Below are 19,994 nucleotides of genomic sequence, written 5' to 3'. Positions count from 1 at the left end.
AACTAGAGGAAAAACAGGCAGATTCCTCCTCTATTTACAAACTCCTGGGGATGCAACAAGTGGGTGCGGTGCGTCGACTTCCGGATCTGACGTCGACAAATTTTTAGAATCGAGCCGTCGACTTCGTCGAGGCTTCGCTACAGCCCTACGCTCTAGTTTGCCATCTAAGCTGATTTTGTTCAAAAAGCAAAACGTATTGCCCGTGTTTACTTTCATTTACAATATATTGCTGGGCAGAGCTCTGCATTAATTTCCCACATCATGACACCTCCCTCTGTTGCGTTACGTTTATAAAACAGACCATTACCGCAATATTACTACCAAGCGAGGCAGAACGAATGCCGCAAAATTTGCACGCCATGTTGAGATGGCGCCTTTATAAGACACGCTGTTGCTTGCACCTTCTTTGGTCGATCCTCATTCCAGTTTGCTGCTTCCAATGACTGGAATGGACCTTCAATAATTCATTCCAATTAATAGTTCATCATCAGTGTGCTTGCTTCTGAGTACTTAAAGATAGTTTTAAGACTGTTTTGATTGCTTGTATATATTGTATATGAGAACAGTCCTTTGTCTTTATGTCTGTTTTATCTTGTTTTAATCCTTTTTTTTATTTCATCTGTTTTTTGTGGTGTAAAGCGGTTGCCTCTTGGCCAGATAGTCGTCGTAAATGAGAATGAGTTTTAAATAGACTCATCTGGTTAAATAAATGAAGACTACTTTGATCTGCTCCTGAATCTTTATTCAATGCTAAACTACAAACATTTACATTATGAAAGTAAAAAAATTATTCTTTAAGACAAATATTCAACATTTTTTCCCATTTTTAGCCTAAAGCAAACATGGTGGTGCAGGGTTGAATGACAGCCTGGAGCTGCAGTTACTAATTACATTAATTAGAGGCACCACATTCTGCTTTATTAAAGGCTGAATATGGAACAATTTTTTTTTAAAAAAGCTATATATTTTTTAAATACCCCCATTAAGAGGCATTTAGAGATGTGCAGGATGAAGATACAGTATTTTCTTTAAAAGCTATATTTTAATTAAACAATCAAATATTTATTTTGACTGGCACAGCACTGGGTTTATGTTTACATCTACCAGCCAATAGAGGGCACCACCGTGGGTGGACAAACAGTCTGCTCGGCACAGCGAGACTGGCACTGTGTGAAAATGCCGGACTCGGCAAGTCAAACAGCTGCTTCAGAGCCCAAATGACGTTGTCCTTCTCAGAAGAGGAGCAACCATAAAAGATCTAAAACCAGAGTGCGTTTAGGTGAAGCCTACAACAGATGGGCCCAAATAAAAAATTTCACGTATCAGCAGCGAACCGGACGGCTAGAAACCGTGTTCGATTTTTGCAACTACAACCTCTAAACACTAGACATCACTTTGGTGTTCCTGTTCCATATTCACCCTTTAAGATTTTGGTCGAAGGGAATGCAGTCTTGCAAACTGCAGCTGGTTGGCTTTGTCTGTCCAAGTTAGCAATGAAGATGCCCCCACATTTTTTGAACCAAGTGAGTAACTGCATTTTTAGATACCCGGCAGAAGCATTAAACTTTGACAGGTCAAATGATTTGTAAGCACTGTGCAAATAGTACCCGTTTTTGGCTGCATACATGCATTTTCCTGTTTTAGCTGCAAATCTAGAGTTTAACTGTCATCAGGTGTCTCCCCACTCCCTGAATCTAGTGGTCTTGGTTCTGAAATCTGGATGTTCTGAAAAATTACTTCTGCATTAGGGAAAAACACCACCGTAAAAACCATGCATCCTGTCTACAGACACATAATGTATGTTGGGCAAATATTTTTTTGTAGCAGACTCTGTAGTCCAGTGGTTAGAGTGCTAGGCTAGCATGTATTTTGAGCAGGTTCGCCTCCCGTTCGTGGCAGTAACCTTTTAGCTACACTTGTCACCATTAGGTTTTCAACCCTTTAGTTTTTATATTTTAAACAGTTTACTAATAATCTCTTCTCTTTTTCCTTTTTCCTTTGTTTATTTAGCCAGTGTGAGTCCATGTGAGGTGAGCCAAGTAAATCAACTAAAATGCTGCTTGGAAATGACCAAATTGAAAGATCTTTAGAAACTAAATATTTCGCAGAAAATAAAACTAAAATATAAAAATGAAATATGCTTCAGCTGGCTAAATAAATTACTGCAGACACCACGGGGAGTTGAACCCACATCAGCACATGGCAAAACAACGTGAAAGGCTGTCACTGTAACCTGTGGACTAGCAAGGCCAAGATGGGAGAATCCATGTATGTTAAATTTTCCCTTTCATTCTTATGAACCCAAAAATGGTTAATCGTCTTCTCAACTTAAAATAGTTCAGGGTTTCCCTTACATAGGCGTAGCCGTGGCGGGCCGCCACGGCTGAAATCTTACCACCACGCCTACAAGATCCCAAGTTTTATTTATTTATTTATTTTGCGCTGTTTCCCGAAGAAGCAGCGGGAACTACTATGTTGTCGCTTGTGAACACAGCCGGCGGGCAGCAAGGAGGAGCAGGCAGAGCAAGGTGCAGTTACAGTATAAGTTACTGAGTTTAAAATTAGAAAGGTAGCGGTGGATGTAATGCATTTTGGTTTACATGTTTCAATAGCATTAAGATAAATGAGTGTTAACGATCTTGACAGGGTTTCCTCCAGTGCTTATTAGGCCAGATTTTCCTCCCCCCACCAGGCTAAGCATCACTTATTCATGTAAAATTTATTTATTTTTTCATGTCTGACTTTAACCGCATCTAATACTGTATTACAGCGTGAGCGCAACAGCGACAACTTAAGATCGATGCGTGAGCAGCCTTCATCTGAACCCTTAAAACCTCCAGCAGGCTATGCTACACTATTGACGTGTTAGCACGCGGCGCTAACAACTTAGCGACGTGACATGTCTCGGAGAAAGCGTAAAAACACGTTGGAGGCTTCTTCTGGAGCGAGAAAATAACACCTCTTCTTAAGCAGAGCACGACGTCGCCTTGGCTCGTTCACGGCCAAGCCGGTACCGGACTGGGCTCGATAACTGACCCAGCACAGCCACTGGGTCGTTGGAGCTGCCCCGTGACTACCTGATGGAAAACCAGCGGGTTTCATCAGACTCGTAAAGTTTCTTGTTTTTGCTGGGGACCCCCTGTATTTTACCGCTCCCTCCTGCAGTCTTCCCCTATTAACATTTAAAATGATTCTGTAAATTCTGTGTATCAATAGAAAAAATCTCTACCTCTGCCAGCTGCAGTAAATGTAGTTTCCAAATAATAAATAAGAGGTGCATTAATCTGTGTATCTCCTATGATGCGCATTAGTGATATTCTCAGCACCAGAACAGTGAAGCAAACAAAGATTCCTGAGTTTGTTAGTAATTCTATTTATTAGGTGCATCTGACCTCAATTTTTCTCTGAAATTAGATCAAATCAGTGCTTCTATGGGTTGTCTCCAATCTGCACTGGAAAATTTTACTTTATTTAGAGACGTGTCATAATTTCTCCCCAAGACCCCTCGCCACAGCTGGAAAAATTCCTAGGGGAAACACTGTAGTTTATATCCTTAATAGTCACAGAATTCTACATGGTTTAAATTGACACACATTGTAGACTACACAATTTAAAAATGTCAGTTATAGGAAATGTGAAAAATACTCAAAAAAATAAAAATAAACAAGACAAAGGGATTTTAGTAATGCCCTTTTGTTTAGCAGCTGGAGCTCAAATAGATTTGACTGATAATTTTAAAGTACAGTCAAGACTCGAGCAAAAGCCCTTGCGTGCATTCTACATTCATATTTCTGTTTTTCATAAAGGCAAGAAGCTTTCTAAAAACCTAGCATCATTACCTGACACTTGTATTTTCAGCAGCAGGGTGATAATTGTTGGCACTGTGTAGTAGCTTTAGTTGTAATGTAGACACAAATGAACCAAGGTGCAAGTGAAACTAGATGGTAGCACGTTCTCTGCTGTTAATGGAGCGGAAGATAAAGAGAAGAGCCACTGCTTCATCTGTAGGCTGAAGTTGGAAAAGAATAGGAGTCATATTTAGCACAATGCTTCTTGAACGGTGGTCATGAAGACCAAATACAATATTCTTATGGAGGTAAACATAAGCCTGTTATGTTAACATAACCATAATTATTGTACACACACGCACCAAAAATACTGAGAATTTAGATAACTGGATTCACTTCAGGAAAAAGCAGCTATCCAGGGAAAGACGTTAGACCTGTCACATGGGTCACGAGCAGCTCAAAAATTGAAATCAGTTCCAAGTATTTCTGCATTTCTGCTTGACAAATTGTTGGTTCTGCAATGTTCCATGAGTTGTTTTTGAATTTCAACCGACTCTATCCTTTTGCATCTTTTTATGCATGTAATTGTTTGTACACCTTACAAATGACTAGAAACTACAACATACATTGATCACACTCAAACTGGTTGCAACAAAGCATTATTGATTCATTAATCGAGCCAGAGATTAGCAAAAAATTCTGTCATGTAACCAATCCCTTCTCTCATTTACGACATCACTTGTGTGTTAACGTAGATCATAGATCAATAATGACATAACTGATTTGTCCAGCCAGTGTTCTCATAAAATTATCCATTGGTCGTGCTAGTTCATAGCACTGAAATATCTATGACTGTGTGAAGTTCATAATTCAAATTGCCAACGGCTCCCTCCATGTCAATGAATTGTCAGCAGCATAAAAGAAAATACACCTGATATATTTTTATCCAGGGTTTGACTTCTGTTGATCCATGCTATTCTTACCTTGCTGCTGCACATTCAGATACTCCAGTTTGAATGCATTTAGCAGAAATCATTGACTTGATGCTTTTAACCCATATGTGCAAATGATGGCATGTCAACCACAGCATTGCATGTAGCAACTGAGGTGGATTTACAATCAGAGCCAACAAAATTGTGAGCTAGTGATGAGAGGGGTTTGGTTAGACTGTCATTAAAAAATCCAACATGGGTCACTGATGGGCAAAAATGTCTGGTTTGTCAATGGTCACCTGCAGTGCGAATGTAGTCAAATATGCCCAGGGTTTCATTTCTTAAGAATAAAGTAAAGGGCCCTAAATCAGCACTATGCAACATAAAACCATAACACAAACCAAAGCTCAAAATGCAAAAAGTAAATAAATAAATAAATTTTAAAAAATAGCAATAAAAAACGCTAATTAACTTAGTCACTGTCATTGATGACAAAAGTTGTCATTTTAAACCCAACCGTTCACTGCTATTGACGACTAAAGTAGTCATTTGCATTTTTTTTCCTCTGTGGGCATTGGAATGAGCCCCCGCACCGTGAGAACATCCCAGCTCAAAGCCAATCTCCATCTGCGTATGTCACACGTAGGGTTGTCACGGTAACCGGTGTAGCAGTAAACCCCGGTAAAAAAGTTGACAATATTAATAACCGTCTTGTTTTTAAAAACTATATTATCTCGGTGGATTACCGTGGCTACGGTGTAGGTGCGGTGACCCTTACCAGCCACCGTATCATTTGCTGAAGTTGCCGGCGGCACATGTGCACTTTGTTGTTTACAGCCAAACTTTCTTGAAGCTAAAGCTGAAATAATGGCCGAAGGAGGAGACGGCAGCGCTCAGGACATTTGTTATCCCTCAAAGAAGACAAAGTCGGAAGTACGGGCATCTTTTGGATATCTGAAGAATGCCGAGGGACAGTTGATAGAAGACGACTATCCTGTTTGCAGCACGTGCAGAAAAAGTGTCTGTGAAAGGCAGCAACGCTTCAAATCTCATGACACGTGCGTGACCATCACCCACAACTCTACAGTCAACGCAAGGCAAGCTAACGTTAGCGTTTTAGCTAAAATGCGTGATCCGAGGATTTGGGTTGAGGGAGAATAAAACGAGTCGCTATATAAAGCAGCCGCAGCGCCCGCCACCTGCATATAAACCGTGTCGTGGACACCCCCATGTTGAAATGACGCTATGTATTACGGGGCTCCCAGGAACAGATAAGAGTTGGTCTCTCTCCGAGAATAATTATGAATTTAACAATGATTACTGCCTGATGACATTTTCCCAAATCTGCAAAGCTCACTGGAAGGACACAAACCGAGGACAATATTTTCCTGATATAGGGTTTATTACTCAAGTATGGGTAAAAAAAAAAGTATCTGATTAGAAGTCTACTTGAGTACTGAGTATCATCTGATCTAATATTTTTAAAATGATGACATCAAACAGACAAAAAATAAGAAGTTATGGGCAAATACTGGTATTTTAAAAACTAAAGGGGAAAATGTAAATAAACAACATAATTATAAAATAACACATTTTAGGCTAAATTTAGACACAAACTGAGGACAAAATTTTCCTGATATACAGGGTTTATTTAGTTGTCTGAAAATGCAACACTTTTTAAAAAATACCGCGATAATACCGAAAACCGTGATAATTTTTGTCACAATAACCGTGAGGTTAAATTTTCACACCGTGACAACTCCAGTCACACGTCACATGATCAGGAAGCAGAAACTCCATGTGTTAGGAGATCATTTTGGGCCACTGCTGTAAAAAAAAAGGTGAGGCGCGAACCGGAAAAGCTTTTGCCGATCACAGTTCGACAACGTATTATGAAAGAACGAATAACCCCGGGTTTCCACGGGAGCCGTCAGCAGCACGTTACTGCAGCAACATGTCTTGCTCGCGTAAGCTGCTGCTTGGCCCTTCCCACGAGATGCGAAGCAGCAGGGGAGCAGCTGTCACCGACCGAGCACGAAGTCACACGAGTGACTTCGTCAGTAAACACAACAACAAGCAGGAGAAAACTACAACATGGTTTGTGTTTTTATGTTCTGTCCGTTTTATAATCGCCAATACGGACCTGAAAAACAAAGGAGATCGCTAGCTAGGTGATAACTTCTCACGGGGATGCACAGTTAGTAACCTTTTTTAAAAGTAAAGCAACCGGAAGGCAGTACGTTCTTTATTCTGAAAATCTCTGTAGCTTCTCTCCATTTCCGCGTCTGATTTCCTGTCTTTCCTTCCCCAAAAATGTCGAACTTGACCCGTTTCAGAGGCGTAAAGGCCGCGACATGCTGCTCCTGAGACGCGGCCGACTCGCGCTGCTGACGGCTGCCGATGGCTCCAGTGGAAAAGGTTCTGTTGACCACAGCGGTTCCTATCAGCAGCTATGACGTGCTGCTGCAGTAACGTGCTGCTGACGGCTCCCGTGGAAAGCCGGGGTAACGCTGGAAATGCGCGGATTCTTCTTGATGTAAGAGGTGAGTCTCCTCTTTGTTTTGTTAGTTTTGCCGCTGACATCATCCTAGCGCGCAACGTTCTGTGACTCTTAAAAAAACTGTAAAATGCTGAAAAACGCTGGCAGCGAATGACTTTACTAATCAGGAAATGGCTGGCAGTGAATGAGTTAAGGACTACTTAGCCTTGCTGAAGGATTACAACGCAACACTGAGATGGCTAGGTAAAACATCTACTTCCGGAACTAGTTTCAGAAAGCTTCTCAGAAAGCACCGATTGGATCACCGTAAACTCTTGCGGAAATTATGCCATCTAAAATTAAAACATGACTTGAATTTTGTATTTTTTATTTTCTTGTCTTGAATGCAACAGATTTGTGAGAAAGATTATCTAATAAAACTGAAGTATTTGCTCTCCAAGAATTACCGGGACTCAACTGGAGGAGCAGTAAAACAAGAGCAATTAGTGCCTAAAAAGTCAGTGAAGTTTCTCTGGAATTTCAGGGGGAAAGAAAACTAAACGTAATGTTTCACATCACTTGTCTCATAAGAGCTTTGTGTGAAACCTGATGCAAATGCATTTATACCAGTGAAACACTCAGTGGGGAGTGAGATTCAAACTGGTAGCTACTGCACATGTAAAATATAAATGACTTTGAATTAATTTTGAATATGATCATTGAAATCATGAAAGAATGTTGTTTGTTAAACACAGATGTTTTCTTTTGGTGCTTTTAATAGCCAAGACATTTCTGCTTTAATTTCTATTATATTAAAATAAAGATTATGCTAGGGACAGAAAATAAGCACCATTACTGACCAAAGCCACATAATCCTAAAAAATAAAATAATCCCAGAGAGTAATAACTTAATCCAAATCGTTTACTGCATTTATAAATTAAACACATCCACACAACTGCATAACATTTAAGATTTCTTTTGAAATTTATTGTTTTTCCGAAACTGCTTTATCTAAATAAATGAAGTTATCATTTTGATGCTAGTAAATGTCACATTTAGTCAATTTTATGGTGAGAACATTTGAAAATAAAATGTTTTAATAACCAAGCTTTTCACCCCATCCCCAGGTTCACTGTCACTTTCATTTATAGCACATTCTAAAAATAAAGTTTAATATATCAAAGGTGACAGATTTATCAAATCAAAGCAAGTTATTTACAAACATGTAATACTCAAATATGCATTTACTATAAAAATATTTACAGAGGCATTTAGGTTCCCCAGATATCAGATCCACAGCTGAGATGTGCAACACCCCTTCCCCACCATGTTCTCCTGGATCTGAGGCGTGCATGCTGAAATAAGCCGACAAGGAATTTTACTAACCTATGAAAACAAATTTAAAGCTAACGCAGTGTGGACTGCCTGAACGTGGATAATCAGACATCTAGCATGCCAGCCCTGAACCCATCCGATGCTCGGCAGCTGCCTCTCCGTGTCTGTGAAAAAGCGGTGAAGAAAAAGGCTTTGAACGCCATCTTGTTCATTGCAGCTGCCTGGGCCCTGAATACAGGAACCCATTCATTCGAGGAGGCGGAGGGTGGGGGCACAATGGCAAAATGAATTAATCTTTGTGAGCCACTAAATGCGTCTGGCTTTTACAAAACACTGACGGATGTCCCGCACACCTACCTACCTACTGCAAGCAGAGGAAAACTATCTGGGATTAATTATCTGGTAAAAGCTACATGTATGTTACCTCGTCTGAGCGCCGAGGGTCTCTTCCTGGCTTCCTGTGAACACTCGGTCCTAAGCCTGCTTTCGAAACACTTTACACCAAAGCATAAACCATCAAGACATTATTATGGATTACAAAAACCTCAGGGTGGCACGATTTCAGCTCATTTGGGGTTAACGCTTCATCGCGGGTGCCCGTTTTCTAGGCTGGAGCTTAAAATGCTAAAGGAGCAGCGCGGCCCGGTTGGGTATGATTACGGTAGCAGCTAACAACCTGACCTGCAACAGACCTGTGGTCATGATACACAGATTGTCAAAATCCAATTAGACAATCCTGTTTTCACCTAATTAAAACGAGAAGTTCAAATTAAGGTCGTTGGAAAGGGGCCGCTTTAGCGCAAAACTAAAATGGCTATGGCTTCTCTTACTGCTTAGAGACGGCGGTGGGTTGAGTTTTTCGTCGCGATCTCGGAGCTGTCATTTGCTGTGTTCCTGCAGAATTTGCGTTAAAGGCGATCTAAAATAAAATACTGCATACGTTCAGTTTCAGCACAAGTGCACGGCTGGGTGGCTGCTTGTGAATCACTAGGGCATACAGTAGCCATAATCCACGGTGGTTTAGTTTCGATTTAATGAAGTTAACACTGTAGGATCAACTAGTTCGTTTGAACAAGACCTGCCGAATCAGTGTCCGCAGCTGTAAATGTAAGCACTACCGACATATAATAAACAATTCTACTTAAAACAATAATAAATGACAACCTCGTTATTATTCATGAGTGACAGGCGCATGACTTTAACTATATTAGTAATAAACACCCGGGATCAACTACGCCAGGCGTGAAAACACCGCTGCTGATGGACGGGATACAGAAAAGTGGGGGTGGTAGTGATAATGTTGGCGAAGTAGCCATTTTTAGACTTTCTTCGTTGTCAATCCATGATGCTACAAATGCTTTGTGTGTGTGTGTGAAACTGAATCCAAACTCCGATCGTGCTTTTTCCACTAATGCAATCTTAAAGAATCGACAACTTTGGGATTAAAACCCGAAAAATCCACGGGAGGCAAGCGTTAGCCCAAAAGGCAATCACTTGGTATCTTTAAGAAATACAAACATGAAGGCCGACGAACAAGTCCACTATGTCAGCGTCGACCAGGATGACTAAAAGTCTCGGTGGTATTTTGTACTAAAATATCGTTGGGGTAGATCATTAATTTAAACGAGGCTGATTAAGTTGAACAGAGACGGCTAATCAGAGAGGGACATATACCCGGACGTTGTAGGGATGTCACAGATTAACAAAGCTAATTAATGCTAACACTGCTTATTTTCTCTATCTAATTAATGTTTCTACAAATTGACACCAGAACTAAAGCAGCGAGTGACGTTTATCTAACTGTGGGGCCCCTGCCCACAATTTTGGCAGCAAAAACGAGCCAGAGACAAGCTAACAGGAGCTAACTGGAGCCACTCAGCCCAGCTGAACCCTTTTCGTTCATCTCCCCTGATCGAACGGCTAGCCAAAAGCAAACACTTAATGCATTTCCTGCAGCGCAAAATTGAATATAAGAACACATCCTTACCCGCGTTCAGTCGAATGTATCCGCTGTCTGAATCACATTGACTGGAAACAGCTAAACGTTGTCTCTCCTCTCTCGGCGTAGGCGAACAGATTTATCAAATTTAGCCACCGAGGAGCAACACTCCCCGAACCCAGTTTTAACCCGCTGAGGGGGCGCGATACACCGGCGCAGAGATACGGCGGTTTTCACCCAAAAAGGCAAGTCTGAGTCCCGTTTGAGCGTTCCAACGTTTCGAGGCAATCTCCAACTTTAAGCAAGTGGCCCTTCTTCTCTTTCCCACCGTCTTCGTCCCTCTTGTTTCTTCCTTCACGCCAGAATCTCAGTCGCTTCTTCCTCCGGCCATCAAACAGCAGAGATGGGCGCGGTAACCCTGCATTCAGGTCTGGGAAACCCCACGTTACGGCAGCGTCATAACGCACGGCGAAGGGTCGGAGACCACTGACAGATCAGGAAATACTGCCATCTTCGGTAATACCGACACACCTAGACAATATTTACCAGTCAAATCCACTTTAAAAATTATCTAGACTTGTTTCGTTTAACAACACTTAAGTTAAACGGAACTGGAGGAGAAAATATTAAAAGCTACATTTGGTTTCCAAACAGGAAGAACGTTTTAAGTCTCCAAATACAACAAGAGATTTTGTAATATCCAAAACAAATTCTGTCTTGAAAAAAAAAATAACATTTTCAAATTATGGAACAAAAAACTAACTGAAGAACTTCTCAAACCTTCTTACAAATCTAAGCACGGTTTATATGTCTATACAAAATTAGTTTACCATTTAAAAAATGACAATGAATTGTATGTTACATAATTTGGGTAAGAATTCCCCACAACTCTAGCATAATGCATCACCCAACAGTGTATAAGGACTATTTGGCACTGATTTTATAAGAAACCTAATAATATTAAGTATACAAGCTGCCTATTAAACACAGGTTTATCAACTTTTTTTATCTGAAATCCCTTGAAAACTGTTATTCTGTAATCTTTCTAAACAAGATATTCACCAGAGATCACTTTGCATGTGTGCAATATGAAAATGTTGGTAGACGTACCGCTACCTCAAAAACAACAACACAATTTCATTTGAAATTCAAAGCAGACAAATGAGCCCAGCCACTTTGCTACATATACTTAGACTCTGAGTCATTCAGTGTTTCTGTTGGATTACACAATTAATCAGAAGAAAAAACATGGAGATGGTTTTCATTTGTTTTATTATTGACGGTAATAACCACTCATAACATCATTAATAGTTTTCATTGTTTGTTGTTGGCAGGGTTCGAATTACACACAGGCTTCCGGAGGGGACCAATGAGAGGGGTGGGGGATGTCATCTTTCCAATCCCATCAAAAACAGTGAGGGGGACACTGTACACATGGAATGCCTGCAAGAAGTCTTGGTATGCTGAGAGTTCATATAAATAATGTCTGATAGATTGAAACGGGATAATTTTTAGCCTCCCGCTGGATGTGTCAGTTGAGGACTTCTGGGGAGACAGGCTCCCCCTGGCTCCCCCTAGTTCCCCGTAATTCAAAGCCTGGCTGTTGGAGAATTTTCTTAATACAAACATTGTCATGTTTCATAATTTATGGACAGATGTCTCTAAGAAATCTTTAGGGATGTCCTTCCTGTGGGTGTATGGCTGTAGAGTTGACTTGATCATTATCACCAGTAGTCTATGTCGTTTGCTCAGAGGAGGGCTTAATGCTCTGAGGGTTCAGGCGTTACTTGGAGACATGGAACGCTTTGTTGTCCTCCGAGGCATCAGAGTGTGCATGGGCTCAGCCCGACGGGGCAGGACAGCAGCAACAGCTTTGGTCTGCACAAAGAACATTCCTGAATGCTAGTGTTGTTATTGCTGGTTGTTGTTGTGTTTTTACATTAAAAAAACTTTAAACCAGCAGCTTTTCCGTTGCATAATTTGAATGAAATGTCAGACGAGTAACAAGAAACATCCTTTTACAATGACCCTCAACTTTATTGTAAAATGCACCTATGATTTTTCATTTGACTGCATGGTAAAACAAAAAAAGCAAATATGTCTAAATATACACATATTTTGTTTCCCCTTTATTACATCAAACAATCAATAGTTATTAACAACTCTCTAAAAACCTCACAGTACTTAAAGAAGTGTTTGTGCTTACTTTAATTACCCTACAAAAATAATTTATTCATCTAGATTAGCAAACACAGGGGAGCAGTTGTCATCGACTGACGCTTTAATGGATTCATAACCTGATTTTAAGATTTCTTTTATCTAAATAAATAAAACAGATGCACAGACCCAGGTAATGTTCTGGGTGTGGGCTTCCACTGGGACGCATCCACCCAGGTTAATGCTGCTAAGATTTAGTTGCCCCTGGATACTGTCTGTCTGCATACATGTGTTGTGAAGCTCCTTTGGTGGCACTTTAGAGCACCTGTGGGATGCATCTTATACATCTGCATTCAATCTGATGATGAGAGAAAAAGCACCGTCCACACTTGGATATGAGTGGCTAAACGTTAGGCTGAAATCTGAAGTGTCAACTTGTAAATAAAACTAGATGTCCTTTGTAGATGGAAAAACGTAGGTGGTTTAGTGCATTAACGACCCTGCAAAACATTTATAACACAGGTGTGTTTTTAATTCGTTCAGATTTGAAGAAATTTCATTGAAGCTGTGGACGTAAACACACATAAATACCGTGGTTAGCCGGCGTATAAAGTTTAAGTAGCACCATCTGATGGTATTAACGAGGGATCAGAGAAATCAGATTTAAAAAAAGGCAAAACAGCAACACAAACATTACATAATATGATTTAATACATCTCATAAAACGGGTGACATTACATGAGGCTAATCTCTTAATGACCTTGCCTTTTATAGGCAGGTCGGGATGCAGTAATCTGATTTAGCGTAATCTCCTCCAATCTCTGATAAATGCTTACTGCATGTATCTCTGAGAGGTCAGATCCTATTGGTCCACTTTAAGGCATTACTGACATCTGCTGTTCAGATGTGCAGGGCCTAACTTTACTTGCGCCATCAGACTTTTAGCGAGAGGAGATTAGCTGTGAAAGTACGCAGTGTTGGAATCCACTTGGTAACTTTCTGCTCTTCTGTGGACCAGATCCAAACACCTGCAGCCATTTGTGACATCCTTTAGCAGCAGTTTCTGTAGACGTTTTTAAAACCAACCAACAAAAGCCTAATAGTGGTTGGCAAAAAATGTCATTTCTTTTAAATTGAATGTAAAGGGTAAAGTTAGTGAATTTCTAAAATTATGGTCTAATTAAAAAACTTTAAATATTTGGATAACATGCTGAATAAATAAAATATCTAAAAGTAGTCCACTGTTTGAGAAAAAATAATGATACTAAGAAAAGTGTCTGCTATTTTCATCCTTTCTGGCTTTGATCTGGAACATTAGTTACAGGAATTTCTTTTAGAAATATATCTTTACAGATTGATTTAAATAAAGGAAAATTGTACCATACTGATGGTATTTGTGTTTTGTTGTTATTCTTTTATTGTTGTGTCTTTTGGTCACTTCATGTATCAAGAACTTTATGAATACAGATTAAGTTTTGTAATGTTGATATTTCACACTGCTGTTATATATCCAGTGATATTTTGAGAAGCCCATCACCCCAGTGACAATGTTGGGGGATTTTTACTCTGAAGCATCACTGTGCTGCTGTTTCTAATCCAGTGTATAACACCTAATGTTCCATTAGTACAACGGCTTTGTCTATCAAAACAAAATCAATATTTTATAAAAACAAGTAGTTTCTTTCTTTCTTTTTTAAGATATAAACCTCGTTTCTATACCAAAATAACATGTTAGTATTTTATATGCTAATCAACTTGCTGAGAGGTAAAAATAACAAACAAAATAACAAAATACATTAAAATTAAATAATTAAAATTGCAAGGATGCCAGTGATACTAACATTTAATTAGATGAATTCTATTTTTATGGAAAAAAATCGGAGGTGGAAAGTAACGAATTACATTTACTCACGTTACTGTAATTGAGTAGCTTTTCTGTATATTTATACTTTTAAAATCTGTACTTTTACTTTTACTTGAGTACATTTTAAAAAAAGAATTGTAATTCGCTACATTTTAATTCATATCCGTTACTGAGTAAAAATAAATTGTAGGCTTAATAAATTGAAAATATTACGTGTAGCAGCATCGGAACAGAAAGAGACTCCTGCATGAGCACTGCATCTAAACCGGGGGGAATACACTTTAGATAATGAGGACAAACAGCCATTTTTACCGCAGTTTTGCTCAAATACATCAGCTCAGTCCCTGTGATCCACTCGCTGTTTACCTCCTCTCTCCCTCCTCTCCTGGTTGGAACCTGCACCTTCGCACACCGGTGTGACGTCATCAGAATTCTGCTCGGTTCGGTAACCAGACTCGGTTCCGTGTTTGAAATGTGTTTCCCTACCGCTCCGCACGGAAGCGGCAAAATAACGTTTAGCGCCCATAACCAGCGGATTATCAGCGCTTTGCTCATAAAACAGAAGCCCTGCAGGCCTCTGTGAGTTAAAACATCCTGATACTGTTCAGGTATAAACATTGTGCTCCATCCCTGTGTTTGAACCATCGACATTAATATATTTATATTATATATTTATATTATATATATATATATATATATATATATATATATATATATATATATATATATATATATATATATAAATTTAAACAAAAAACATGTTTTGGTACCAGGCTGTAAACATGTTTATTTCTGCTGTGAAATTGGTATTTTTAACATGGGAGTCAATGAGGATTTGCTCGCTTCTGATACCAGCCCCCAGCGGATGAGGGTGGAACTGCAATATTTCTTACTTCCGGGTTGGCCTCAATTTTAAAGCCGCATTGTGGGGGCCTGGTTTGAACTCAGAAGATGCTTCTTGATGCCACAGATGTGTGATGATTTAGCTTGTTTCTTTATTTTACTCCAGAATAAGAGATAAAATTATTACAAAAGCAGTTCAGTCATTCAAAAGATTCTAACATGCTGCAGTGTGTGTGTGTGTTACACATATAGGACTGCATGAGACAGCATGGTTTAATCAAATCCATGCATCCTATATCTTGGCTGAAGTAATGGCTCAGGAAAATAACTTCTATTTCATAAATAATGACGTCTCGACAGTGTTTATGATAATGTTTTATCTTATCTTTGGTCTGGGAGGTGTAACATATCATGATACTAGCCTTTTAAAACATATTAAAGTGTTACAAGAGGAGACAAAAGGCATGAATTTAAAGTTCATGTTTGGAGACCAACCTTCACAGTTTGGAGGCTCACGCTGGTGAGGAGACACCATTAGTTCTAGTAACACCTGGGCTCCCAAGGCCTATTCCGATAGGATGGACGTTACGGAACCCTTAAGGATTCCAGTTGGATGATTGGAGGATTATTTAGGAGGATTGGAATGAACAAACTGATTTCAGTGGTGAAGGGTTAAAGGTATTGGCTTGGCATTAAAATTGTAGGAATGCAAAATAACTACACTTTACCATCTATATAAACATGTAGTGGGTTGAGTTTTTTATTTTGTTAAGGACTTTTGTCATAAATCATTACAGAAAATCCAAATCCTCTCCTCCAGACAGTGAAGAACTGTGTTTCGCATACGTCACTCCAGCACGTAAAACAAGCTAGCTGCTGATGCTAGTATTGTGAATAACTGTTGTTTACTTTCACGCTCCTAATGATTACGTAAAATTGCGTTTACAGCAGCAGCAAAAGGTCTGAGCCATGTGTCTATGTCCTACACACATTTTTAAATAACAGGTCTGATCTAAAATAGTAACCTACATCTATAAATCCATCTAGAACTGCACCGCTTCTTCTGGACTCTAGACCATCAACATATAAATATTGGACAGTGGGTTTCCATAGACTCCAATAACACGTTTTTGAGGAGAAATGGGAGGTGGCCACCACCGCCATTTTGACCGTCACAGGTTCCGTCAAGCCCAGACAATTCCACAAAAGGGAAGAGAGGTGGAGCTGAGGGTGGGGCTGGAAGGCTGGGATCAACTGACGACACCCGGTCGAATTAGCTACAAGCTAACCTGAAGCTAACCCAAAGCTAACGCGGAGGTGGGAGCTAAGCTAACGGAGGTAGCAACAGGGGCGGATTAAGGACTGAAGACGATCCGGGGCTTAACACACATGCGCGTGCACACACACACACACACACACACACACACACACACGCACACACACAAGTGACACGCACTAGTCAACATATATATTTGTCACATAATTTTTAATCTGAAGCTACATATTAAGCATATTCAGGGTAGTGTATTGTTCCTGTTAAGTGTTTAGTGTGTCTTTCTCCATCAACTTTACCTGATAGCAGTAGCTGTTTTAGGCACGGGCAGACAGGGCAGTTGCCCGGGGCGGCATTTTTTCATGACACAAAAGGGGTGCACAAGCACTGAGTAAAAAATAAAAAAGAAAGAAATCTGTGCAGCACCGAAGTTTTCTATTATCTGTCATATGACAGTGTCTGGATTGGAAACAGCAAGTTGGCGCCCCCTGCAGCTGTAGGCGCTCCTGCTGACTGAGAACGTTCACGTGCAACGTGCGTGTATGAAGAACAGGAAGGGGAGGGGTGCGGCGGGGGAATTCACCTCTGGGTCTTTCCCAAATGAAATGAGTGATTAGGGGCTGAATCAACTGTATTAACATGGCTAAAGTCAATCGCATCTTGATGTTCTTCCATTTAACGCACATTTCATTCATAATATCATAAACACAGGCCTATCGTTCTTTCAGGTTTTTCTGAATTGTGTGAAATGGCCAAATAAAAAAGGAAAAACAAAACGATTTTGTGGTCACCCCCCCATCAAGGTCAAATTGTTTAGTCCTGACTAAAGGAAACTTATTGAGTCAAGAGCCAAACAGAAGAGATGAACATAAAAAGGCTAAAACCACCAGGTGCCCGATTCAGGAAAAAGAAAAAGAAAAAAAGAGGAGAAAGATAAAGGTATGTACGCTCCCATGATGCATGTTTTCAATTTTTTGAACCAGTTAACTGGGATTTTAACGGTTAAATTTGGCCAACTAATTGCTAACAGAGCTAATAGGGCTGAAATATTGAAATGAATATTCAAATGGTTCGAAAAAATTCCTTGAATCGTTTTTTACTGATTCAAACTAGGATTTATTAAATGCTCGCTGCAGCCTGTGGCCTGCCTGAACAACAACAAACACATGTTGATCATGTTCACATAATCTACAAGCAGAAGAAAACTCCCCAGTCACCACTAACTATCCTATTTATTGCAGATGGCTGCACTGATTTTTACATGATTTGTTCTGTAAAAGTAGGCATTTTTGGTAGTCTACAGTTTTTTTTATGTCAGTTTAAATTACAATTTCAGGGGCAATTCTAAAATATTATGGATCGTGATAAAGATCTATTGGAGATCTACCCCAACTTTTGGACTGCTCTGCCAGTCACTGTGGCTCAAGCTGAGAGGAGCTTTTCAAAACTTGATCAAGTCATACCTGAGGTCACCTATGTTTCAGGGGCGGCTCACTAACCTGGCTCTGATTAGTATCAATCACTCAGTAGGGGCGCAGATTTCATATAACGACATTATTGATGACTTTTCATTAAGGTTGGGTTTTAATTTTAGTTTGTGTTTTCTGTTTTAAGTGCAATGCTGTAGTGATTATCTTTAGTTTGTTATGTGTGAAATATTTTTCTATTTAGAATATTTATTATATATTATGTTCATATATTCTTAATATTTAGTTATTGTTTGTTTTTGTATATTTGATTCTATATATTTTGATACAGTATATAATGTATATTGCTTTACATTCTGACAACTTCATAGTAATTAATGTAAATATGTGCAACTTAGAAAAATGAATGTTCAATAGTCGTTCTAATAAAACATGCCTGTTTGTAGAAAACATGCGTGTGTTCGTGCAGGTGGGGTGGCGTGGTGGTGGTGGTGGTGTGTGTGTGTGTGGGGGGGGGGGGGGGGGGCGCTCAAAGGGGGCCTCGCCCGGGGAGTAATTCCATGTAGAACCACCACTACCTGATAGTAAGCTAACTTTAGGCAAACCAGCAGCACAACAAATATTTTCAAATAAGACTCACAAACCTGAGTCAACACCGGTCTCATCAAAGCTGGGTATCTGTCATGGTACTTTTGGTCTAAAAAACATCCTTATGTCCATCTTCACACATGCGTTTCAGGCAGAGTGTAGAAAAAACCAGGCACTGCGGAAGAAGCCAGCTGCTGAAGGGCTTCTTCTTCAGTGGTGGAGGCTCAGGCAGGCTGTATACAAACTACTGCTAGCGGCTCCCTCTCTGTTGGACTTTGGTACTGCATGTTACTTCCACGTTTGAGATCCGGGGCTTTTCATTAAAGATTCGGGGCTTGAGCCCAAGTAGCCGGGCCTAACGCCACCCCTGGGTAGCAACCTAGCTACAACCAGAGTTAACTGTGCACAACACCAGAGCTTCTGAGTCAGAGATACGCCGGGCTGATCGCTGGGTAAAACCGGGTGGAACACAGAGGTCTCCCGAGAGCTCCACAAGCCAATAGTCAGAACCCAGCTCCATCAACATGTTATATTTCAACTCATTTTCTAAAGTGCAGCATTATGTTAAATGCACTGGGTTTTACCCTATTACATATAAATTTCATGGTTAAACAGTACATGTTAAAATCTAAGCTCCGCTCGGCAGTGACCTAAAATACAAAAATATAATTTTTCTTACCGAAAAAAATGAAGTGGAGACTCCTTGGACGCTCTATTAGTGCAATTAATGCCACAGCAAGTCATTTTGTCCAAGAATTGCACAAAAAATATCCAAAAAAGAATACACAAATGCTACAACTAATGGTCTAAGTTGAGAGACAGAAAATGACGGAACAGTTTTCAGGCGAGGCCGAGGCTCAGACTGAGGCCTTTCCCCGGAGCTAGCTCTGCGGTCACGTGGGTCAGATGCTCATTAATTATACAGAATTTTAGGCTTTTAATACACTTAAACAGAAGAGTGAGAAAAAAATTCATCCCCCTCAGAGTTGTCATGAGTGTAAACTAGATCTATTAAACCTAAAACATTTTTTTGGTACCAGGCTGTAAACATGTTTATTTCTGCTGTGAAATTGGTATTTTTAACATGGGAGTCAATGAGGATTTGCTCGCTTCTGAGTCACCAGCCCCCAGCGGATGAGGGTGGAACTGCAATTTTTGGTACTTCCGGGATTGCTTCAAATTTTCAACCGCATTGTGGGGGGCTTGCTCTAGACGAGTCCCGTTAGCATGACTGCAGCAAAACTGCTAACCGTGTTAGCTCCGGTAAGGAAAGAACAAGTCCTTTGGGAAAGCTACGATACACACACACACACGCACACGCACACACACACACGCACACACACACACAGATATAATCTAAAAGATGAT

General features: G+C 40.1%; 1 protein-coding gene across 1 annotated transcript in view; it reads right to left on the bottom strand.

The window, feature by feature from the left end:
* The window catches only part of gnb1a (guanine nucleotide binding protein (G protein), beta polypeptide 1a), a 55,615-nt gene extending 44,737 nt beyond the window's left edge, over positions 1-10,878 (bottom strand). The window contains exon 1 of the mRNA XM_015966960.3: positions 10,523-10,878. The gene's annotated coding sequence lies outside the window, so the exon portion shown is untranslated. The remainder of the gene's footprint in view (positions 1-10,522) is intronic.
* Between the last annotated feature and the right edge of the window lie 9,116 nt (positions 10,879-19,994).

The sequence above is a fragment of the Nothobranchius furzeri genome, chromosome 15, assembly GCF_043380555.1.
Source record: "Nothobranchius furzeri strain GRZ-AD chromosome 15, NfurGRZ-RIMD1, whole genome shotgun sequence".
NCBI classification, from domain to species: Eukaryota; Metazoa; Chordata; class Actinopteri; order Cyprinodontiformes; family Nothobranchiidae; genus Nothobranchius; species Nothobranchius furzeri.
This window is presented reverse-complemented; position numbering and strand designations above follow the sequence as displayed.